Consider the following 8,907-nt stretch of genomic DNA (forward strand, 5'->3'; position numbering starts at 1 on the left):
TTGGTGCAAAAGGCGTTATTTATGTCCTCTTTGTCGGGCCATCGATAACCGCTGCAGAGAACTGTGGCGTGGCATAGCGTGGCATGGCGTGGCGTGGCCTAGTGCAGCTCGTGTCCGTGTATACGCACATAAATAATGCGAGCGCAATTTCCCATGTAATTGATGGGGTGCCCCCACCTTCCTTGCTTCCCTTCCCTTTCCATAATGGTGAGTGAACTGAGCTCTGGACGTTAGCCACAGAGCACCCCGTGGGGCGTAAACTCGACAATGCCTTCGTCACGCCGCGCATTGTTTGCCACTGCCGAGAGTTCACTCTCGGGGTTGATTTACTGTCCCAAGTTCGCTCACGAGCCACGGACGGCTCCGCAGCCCCGCAAAGAGCGTGTACCGAAATTTTCGTCGAAAGATCGTCGCTCCTCTGTCATCCCGTTCCTCCCTCCCCATCCCGTTTTCTCCGTACAACCCCGACTGAAAGATGATTTTCGTTGCCACTCCGACCCATTATAAGCACCCGACTCTCTTTGCCCCGAGAGTTCTTCCTGCTCTACTATTTTAACTACAGTTTCTACGCAAGAATAGACCGGCCGCAGACGAGATAACTGGACCCTGTTCACTACTATACTATACTATAACCTTTGAACAGTTAACAAATAAGAAAAATCGTTTTTGTTTCTTGGTTTCGTTGAAAAATCTTATTATACTAAATATCAGGAACTGAAGGGACGTGACAGCCATTTTCCCAGAATCTCTTCTATATAATTTTCGGGGAGTTTTATCTAATATAGACAAAAAAGCCAATCTTCGTCGAAACCGAATTAGTTATTCCAAAATATTTAATTCTTAATGTGAATTCGCATTTTCTTTTGTTCATCGTGACAAGATTTTTAACCCTTTGCACTCGGAGCTATTTTAACTCCAAAACCAAACATTTCTTAGAATATATCAAACACTAGTTCCTCGTACAAACTTAATAGCCAACCAGAAATTACCTGTCATCATTATATTATATTAAATAAAGAATTTTATGAAATGACACTGAACGTACTGTAAATAGCCTGGGGACTTCTATGCACAGCAGAACCTTGATTATCCGAACCAGTGAATGAGAGATCTCGAAAAGGGAGTCTTCGATAGCCAAACAAGAATTAAGGATTACTGTAAGTACTTATGCACATATATTTTAGAAAATCACAGCAGTAGCAATTCTGTATTTAATGCGTACATAATTTTAAAGCTTTTCCGAGTCACCTTGGTCAGCAATTAGTTCGGATAACCGAGGTTCTCCCGTAGTCGAATAGATATCTCCCTTCGGTCGTAACTTCTCGACAATCTCGACTTGAAAATCCGTAGGAATTTCGATAAAATCGGATGACTCAGATTACACGAATACTTTTGTTTCAGATTTGAGAAGCTCTATCTTGCCTGGAGAGCTGGCTACCGAAGGAACGTTGATGGTGTTAAGGAAACGAAGGACACGGATTTCGTTTTCCGTTTTCTTCGGAGCCTAATCGTAAAGTCGGAGAACGCGGAAAACGTCGCTTCCACTTCTGTGTACCCAGGTACGTGTTATCTTGTTACGTTGTCCTGACAATCAGATCAAACATCAAGCCAGTCCAGACGTGTAGACTAGATTAGGAAGGGTTAACCAACGGTACGTTGATTTAAATCAATGACGGCGGCACATCTGCTGGCAGAGATTAATGATTAGACGCACGAGAACGAAGCCTGAAACTCGGTGCTTTCAGAGATCGGACAGATTAGAAACTAATTTAACGAGCTGCTTTCATCGTACAATCCAATATCCATCTTGATCCCCCTTACTATATTGTGCAGCTATCCACTACCGGCAATGTTGATTGATCGACATCGACGATATCGCGAGCCCGATATATTTCTTTTCTCTTAAACTGTGCCACATTTTCATCCTATAAAAGCGAACTCTGAAAAAAAATCTTCCTGTGTATCGGAGCCGACGATTTCGTTAATCAATCAATTCTCCTTGCTTTCTACCGTGTCCCAGACGCGAATACTTTGTCCATTGGCGAATATAGAAATAATCTAAAGACCGTGCGTCACGGATTTCAAATACTAAACTTCTGAAATAAGGATAAATGTCAACTCAATATGTATAGTGCACCTGTACGATTTTTTAGACATTTAAATTTTAAAAGTAATTTTTAAAAGTGCCCCCATCTCCTGATGCCCTAAGCACGTGCTTACTTTGTTTATTGATTAGTCTAGCACTCGATTCACCTTCGAGCATAAATTTAAATCTGTATAGATAAAAATGTAAATGTTCGTCTGTTTGTCATCGAACATTTCCGTAACAAAAATCCTCATTTTTGTTCCATAGAACAATCAAAAAATAGCGCGCATCAATTTTCAAAACGTCATTTCAAAGGGGAGGCTCCAATCTTCAAATCTGTGGAAGATTCATTCACGAAATCAAATTTTTAATATTTTCACAGAGGTTTCAATTCGTACCATTTCTGGGGGAAAATGGGTGTTCAGTTTCTCATCTGCTACATCACGTAAAAACATCTTCGAGGGGAACGAATAATGGCGTACGAAAGTAGAATCTTCAAGTTTTGGAATAAGTCCAAGTCTATTTCTGTAGGATAGTTTTTTACGAAATCACAACGGATTGAGTGTCGTCAATTTCTCGAGAATCAGAAATGTGATGTACAAATACTGTTTGGTTCCGCTGTCCATTACATAATATTTTTTCCTCAATTTTACACAAGTCTGGCATTGGTCTGCGGGCATTGGAGTGATTGTATTTTACAGGTCGTGTAAAATACGGTTCTCGTTAGCAGTAAAAAGATAATGTGGTCCGGTAATTGAGATTCATTAACGCTGAAACTACAATGAGAGCTAGTAAGTGGAAATCGGTTATGTAATAGCAGTTTCGTCTGGCCAATACGGGTACGGTGGGATTGGTACTGCTTGTTTAGGACCACGTGTGTGGAACTTTGACTTTCGTGGGGTGGCCACTTCGTGATTGTCAGTTCTCTGCCGGGCACAAAAGACTAATGGGTAACGCATACAGATTGGGAGGACACTTAGCAGAGTTAACGCCTGCGGCTACTTTATTTACGCCATCCACATGTCGACGCCGACGACAGTCCTATGCATACAGTAGCATTCGGTGGTAACTGACCACGCAAACATCATCCGTAAAGGTCGTGTTTGTGGATGGGCCCGCTGCCGTTCACAGGCCTGGTTTTCGTTGCTAAAGTGACATTAGTTCTAACAGTCGAAACATGCAAGCTACCGTACCCATTTGTCTAAGAAAACAACTTTAACCGCTTAACACCTTTGGAAAGGATCACGATTCCCTTCTGTGTCAGCACAGAAACTGTTCAGCAACAATAACATCACATACTGAACTGAATCTCTTTGGCTTTTTCCACCATGCCTTTTGTTAGATAAAAAATATACAACGGTACTGTGATTTTCCGATGCGGAGGAAACTAATAATTTAAATAAAACACAAATGTTAATAAATTTATATTATTTATACACATGTTGAAAATTTCATCGAAATGCTTTGTACACCCATTGTATATGATTTGGTGTAAATTCTGTTTATTATCCAGTATATCCAATATTAACACTGGAAAGATGAAAAATTTCTATGTAGGCATGTAAGTTGACAATAAATGTAAATGTAAAAGACACCATTACTGATACTGTTCGTTTCTTTCAAGGTGTGTATTTGAAACTATTAGTTTGGAAAATATATTTTTCAAATAGAATATCGGAAGTAAATGGTCATGCCCGTAACTACGTATAACTAGTTTCAAGGTTTTCCGGATAAGTTTTTCAATAGTTCTTTAACAATAGGAATTTTACATACATAATGAACCTACTGTCTAGATAAACTATTACACATTGGGGCAATCAATATACGAGGGTCAATCTAATACATATTAATCGGGCTTTGTATTATGCACTGTGTAATTATCGATCTTATTTATGAGGTGTAGAAATGTGTTCTTTCCATAAACTTCATGCAAATAATACAGCTGTTTAAGATTTAAATAGGAGTATTCTATTATTCTAATCAATAAATTAACGGAGAGACATCTTTTTAATGGAGAGACATCTTTATGATTTCAATAATTGAAAAATACAAAATATGAAACCGGTCGTGGTGAGGTCAGTGTTAAGACTAGGGTTGCCAGAAATGTTTTATCCAAATATAGAAGAAGTAGTGAAAACTGCAATTATGTTGAGATAGGCTCAAAATATAGGAGTTCAAGTAAAAGTAAAACACAGCACATTTTAACAAATTACCAACCGGTGATTATTGCATAATTTAGAAAAATCTATGGTACATGCCTAAACACTTTTTAATGGAACCTTCAATAGCAACAGCAATTTTCATTGTGAATTAACAAGTCACCCTCAATAACGTCATCTAATAGTTTTAAATGAGATTGCAATGTAAAAGAAAATTTCTGTGCTTTCTTTTGATGCAGCACAATTATTGAAAATCGTATTAATAGGCTTCCGGTAGGTAAAGTGTTAAACTATTTTATGCAAACAAAGATTTTTGAAGATTCCTATAGGTTTGTAAAGATCAAGTTCAAATACATCAAATTATAAAAGATCTGGCAACCCTAGTTAAGGCGGTCGTAGTTAGATTTGTGACTTGAAATAACAATGCGCATAAAATCAGTTTAATTTTCTTTACGTTCACACCGAAGGCATATACATATGTACATTTGCTCCACTTCGACATGGTTCCTAGAACTTGCAGGAAACACACACAGAACACAATTCAATAAATCCAGTTGAATTATGGTGTCCTTTTGTGCTTCATATAAAGGTATTGTCGAGTCCCTACTGCCGTCACGCCTATCCGCCATAATCGACACTCGAATATTTCATACTGACACTTTTAACATTAACTCTATTCGTCAGGGTTAGTACCATCGCCAGCATTCATCGGTGTGACATTCGGTATACACGGTTTTTAGTCTTCTCTCTGCGGCCTTGCGCCTCTAACCGACAGCTGCTCGACTTCGGACACAGTCATTATGTATAAACTGTCACGTTCTCCATGCTTTGTCGCAAAGGAATAGTTTGTTTGGACAGCCCCCGTTTTCGGCATCTTCGTCACGGGAAATCATCCGACACAGAAACTTCACTCGGGCAGGTGTGACTTTTGCTTATTTGGTTTGCAACATTGTGCGCTCGAACTGCAACATCACCGGATTTCTGTCGGGGTTTCATTTATTGCGTTGTGGGATTTTGCTGCCAAGAATAACAAATAAACTTTCGCCTATTATTTCCTGAAATGCCGTCTGACTGGTAGGTGCACCTACGCGTGAACCTCGTTAGTTTATTTTACGATTGACAATTTACAGGAAATGTTATGCTAACGTAGACGAGATCAGGGGATAAAAGACGGAACAGATTCACAATGTATTACGAAGGGTTTGTATAATAAATAAATAAAATAAATGTATTGAAGGGTTTATTTTATAGTGTAATGTATGTTAAACTACAATTTTGTAGTTTATCAAAATCAGACCGTATTAGATAGATTGTGTTCATTAAGACCTGAATGAACTCTATTCACAAAAAATATGAACTAGTATAAGTCTATAGAAAAAAATCTTAAAAATCTTTAAATCTATAAAATTGTTCCACTTAAAAACTTTAGTTTCTGTTATGATATAAAATCATGATTCATACCTCAGTTACACATATTTTTTAAATACCAAATAACCGTTTTACACCATGAGAATTGTTATTATTTTCAATCATGATATAGAAGAATGAAATCTGCAAAAGCTACTGAGCATGAAGACGAGTATGAAGTCATTCAAAGACAAATGTTATGAAAAAATAAACTTCTATACGTTAAAAAAAATGTTCAATATGTTTGTTGGAAAGAAAAAAGCAACCTTTTGAAAGTCTAGTACTAAATCTTCGCCAAACAACGAAACAACGTGATTGCAGCATGACCGGTGGCCAGTGCATTGTTTACACTAAGAATTAGCTGTGCAAAATTTGCAACTTTGCATTAACGCAAATAGTCAACATCTCACGCGTCTTATAATGCAAGATAATTCCTTATACACTCCTGGTCAAGTAGATACCATAAGTGATCTATTATTAGAACATTTCTCAAAGATAGATTCAAAATTGTTCAAACTGAATATTTAATTATAAATAACGAAAATTGTATTGTGTCTTGGTCGATATAATAGCCTTCGGAAAAAAACATAGGCATAGACTAAATATAAACTTTCTTCTTTTTATATGAAATTCTAAACGATGAAGAATCACTAGACTGCGGATTTGATGAATTTATAACGAAAATGAATACACGAAATGCACAAGAGTAAAGTATTTAAAGAATTTAAATATATCGTTGCATTGCTCTTCCAGCTTATTATATTTATTAAGAAAAGACATAAATATCTCCATGTAGCTCATACCTTCACTTAACTAATAAATTTCTGACTATTAAATCGAATTAATGAAATGTCACGTTAAGAATAATACAGAAAGAGTAATGGGCCTGTGTAAAATATCTTCAAAATTCTAAAAACTTGATAAACAAAGCTGGACTCGAGCAAATCGAGCTTTACAGGTATGAAAAAAGGTCCACTGTCTCAGGGTTATTTATTAGTATGCAAACTGCGGATCTTTATGCATTTATGGCTTTAAAAAAATTGCAAAAAATGGTAGAATATAAAATTCGTCGGAGTTTAATATGGTTTTCATTTATTTCAGATCTACAAAGGCTACTGCCACTGAAAACAAGATTTTATTTGATTCCACTTTCTTAAAAATCGTCTTCAAAAATTGCAAATTGCATAAACATCCGCAGTCTATTTATTAAACTCTGTTCAGAATCTTCATCACGAGTCTGACTCGCTACCGCAGGACACAAGGGGTCAATAGTATCAGAGAGGTCACAACGACCTGGAATGTCGAATTAACTCGTCACGCTCAGTAAAAAGACGAAGACGGACAGATCTCGCATACAAATGGCAAAATTGTTGCAGTGCAAACAGCTTCCAATCTGCTGGTTCAGCTGGTTGCAGTCTCGCGCCTGCAAGGAACCAAGACTCTCCGAGTGGCTCGGCGAATGTGAATGCAAACGAGGATGCACGGTATCACCTGTAACAGGATGGTGGGATCAGATGTCCGAATACATTGTTCTTACGAAGCGTCGGAGGTTTCGAAAACGACAGTGGGAATCACGAGATAGTGTTCTTATGAGAATACTAGAAGATAGGAAACGCGTTCGACTAGGAGGGTTCGTGACTACAAATTATTGTCATCCTAGCAGGTCCCCGGAACCGGCTAACAGTTTTGTAAAAAGCTTTTGTGAGTTTACCGGGCTCGTAACTTCTACTTTGTCGGCGACAGTGTCTCTGCCGTGGGACAAGAGACAAGCAAACCTGTATATAGGCTAGGGTAGAGTGGCTGGCGGGGTTTCAGGAAGGGGTGCACGGAGACGAGAAGATAAAGCAGGAGGGGGCGAAAGAGACGCCCTCACTGAAATTACAGCCTCGTAACTCCCGGTAAGCGGGAAAGAGCGTATGTGACAGCGGGCGGACGAGTGAACGGGCGAACGAGCGAGCCGGCGAACGAGCGAAAACGGCGAAACCGGCGAAACCGGCGAACAGCCGGACGAACTGCGCATGGTTTCCGGGAGTTTTATAGCCATCAGGGGGGGTGTTTCAGGCCGAACTACCAGGCGTTGCCTTACGGGTCTACACCGTTACACGGTTCCCGCATTCTCGTAAACAACTGGCCAGACGTGCTTATCACGTTTTCGCGATACGCGGCTTTACTACCTCACTTAATCTCCATTGATTCTTACGCGGCTAATAAAAACGCTCGCCGAATCGTGATTAGGAAACCCCCCCGAAATTCAAGTGGTCCCTAATAAAGACTGCGCATCAGCGAAATTTCGCAAGTTCGAACAGCTGCTGACTTCAAGTGCTACATAGATGGTGGGAGATTGCCGTTTGTAGAAGCTAATCAGGTAATTTCGGAACGACGCCGAATGATGAGTCAATCCTCCTCCTCCTCCTTTAACCCTTTCGCTACCGTGGACGAGTATCTTGTCACCATGCTGTCGTACGATGCTATGGACGAGATATGTATCTCGTCACCATAATTTCGTCGTACAAGGCTATGGACAAGATTGAGAGAGTGTGTATTTAACCCTTTGCACTCGGAGCTATTTTAATTCGAAAATTAAACATTTCTTCCGACCTAGAATACTTCCATTCGCTATGATCTTTTTAAAATTATGGATATGAAATTGGTGTAATACCTTATACAATCGGCTTTATGATTCTCAAAGAATTAAATTAGTAAATAGGTTGCGCAAAATTAAGTTTTTTCTACCATTAAAAGCGGACATTTTCTTTGCTGAACCTAATGTTAAAGCCTGCGAATATATCTTTCAGTTTTTAAACGACTGCAATCTACATCTCCAGGAATTATTAAGTCTGTCATTGTACACCAACTGTAAGCCTACTGTATAATTGTTAAAGCTGAAATAAACCTATAATAGGGGTTTCAGTGGCTCAATACAAAAAAAACCTCATACAATGCCTAAGTGATTAGATACCGACATTTAATTTAGAATAATGGTACAGCAATTTTTACTGGCCCCTCACATCAAATTTCACACAAGCAATCGATTTTTAAGACTTGTCATCCTTGATGGGGATCTTTATGGATTTATAGCAAAATTGAGTGGATAAAATAGAAAATTGCCGGAAAATTAATAACTCCGTAACAAAGCCGTGGAGAACATTTCCGGAAAGGAAAAAGTTACTTCCAATTACTGCAGAGATTCCTTTCAAGGAAATACAACATTTTTAGGACACCCTGTATAGTAAATTCAAAATGTGCATAATGTAT

At 38.7% G+C, this 8,907-nt stretch overlaps 1 long non-coding RNA gene across 1 annotated transcript; it reads left to right on the forward strand.

Moving 5' to 3' along the window:
- The first annotated feature begins 253 nt into the window (after nucleotides 1-253).
- LOC143213562 (uncharacterized) lies at nucleotides 254-8,609 on the forward strand. Its single transcript, XR_013009996.1, has 3 exons — nucleotides 254-1,157; nucleotides 1,402-1,559; nucleotides 7,029-8,609. It is a non-coding gene; the product is annotated as an uncharacterized LOC143213562 (long non-coding RNA).
- The last annotated feature ends 298 nt before the right edge of the window (nucleotides 8,610-8,907 follow it).

The sequence above is a fragment of the Lasioglossum baleicum genome, chromosome 11, assembly GCF_051020765.1.
Source record: "Lasioglossum baleicum chromosome 11, iyLasBale1, whole genome shotgun sequence".
Taxonomy (NCBI): Eukaryota; Metazoa; Arthropoda; class Insecta; order Hymenoptera; family Halictidae; genus Lasioglossum; species Lasioglossum baleicum.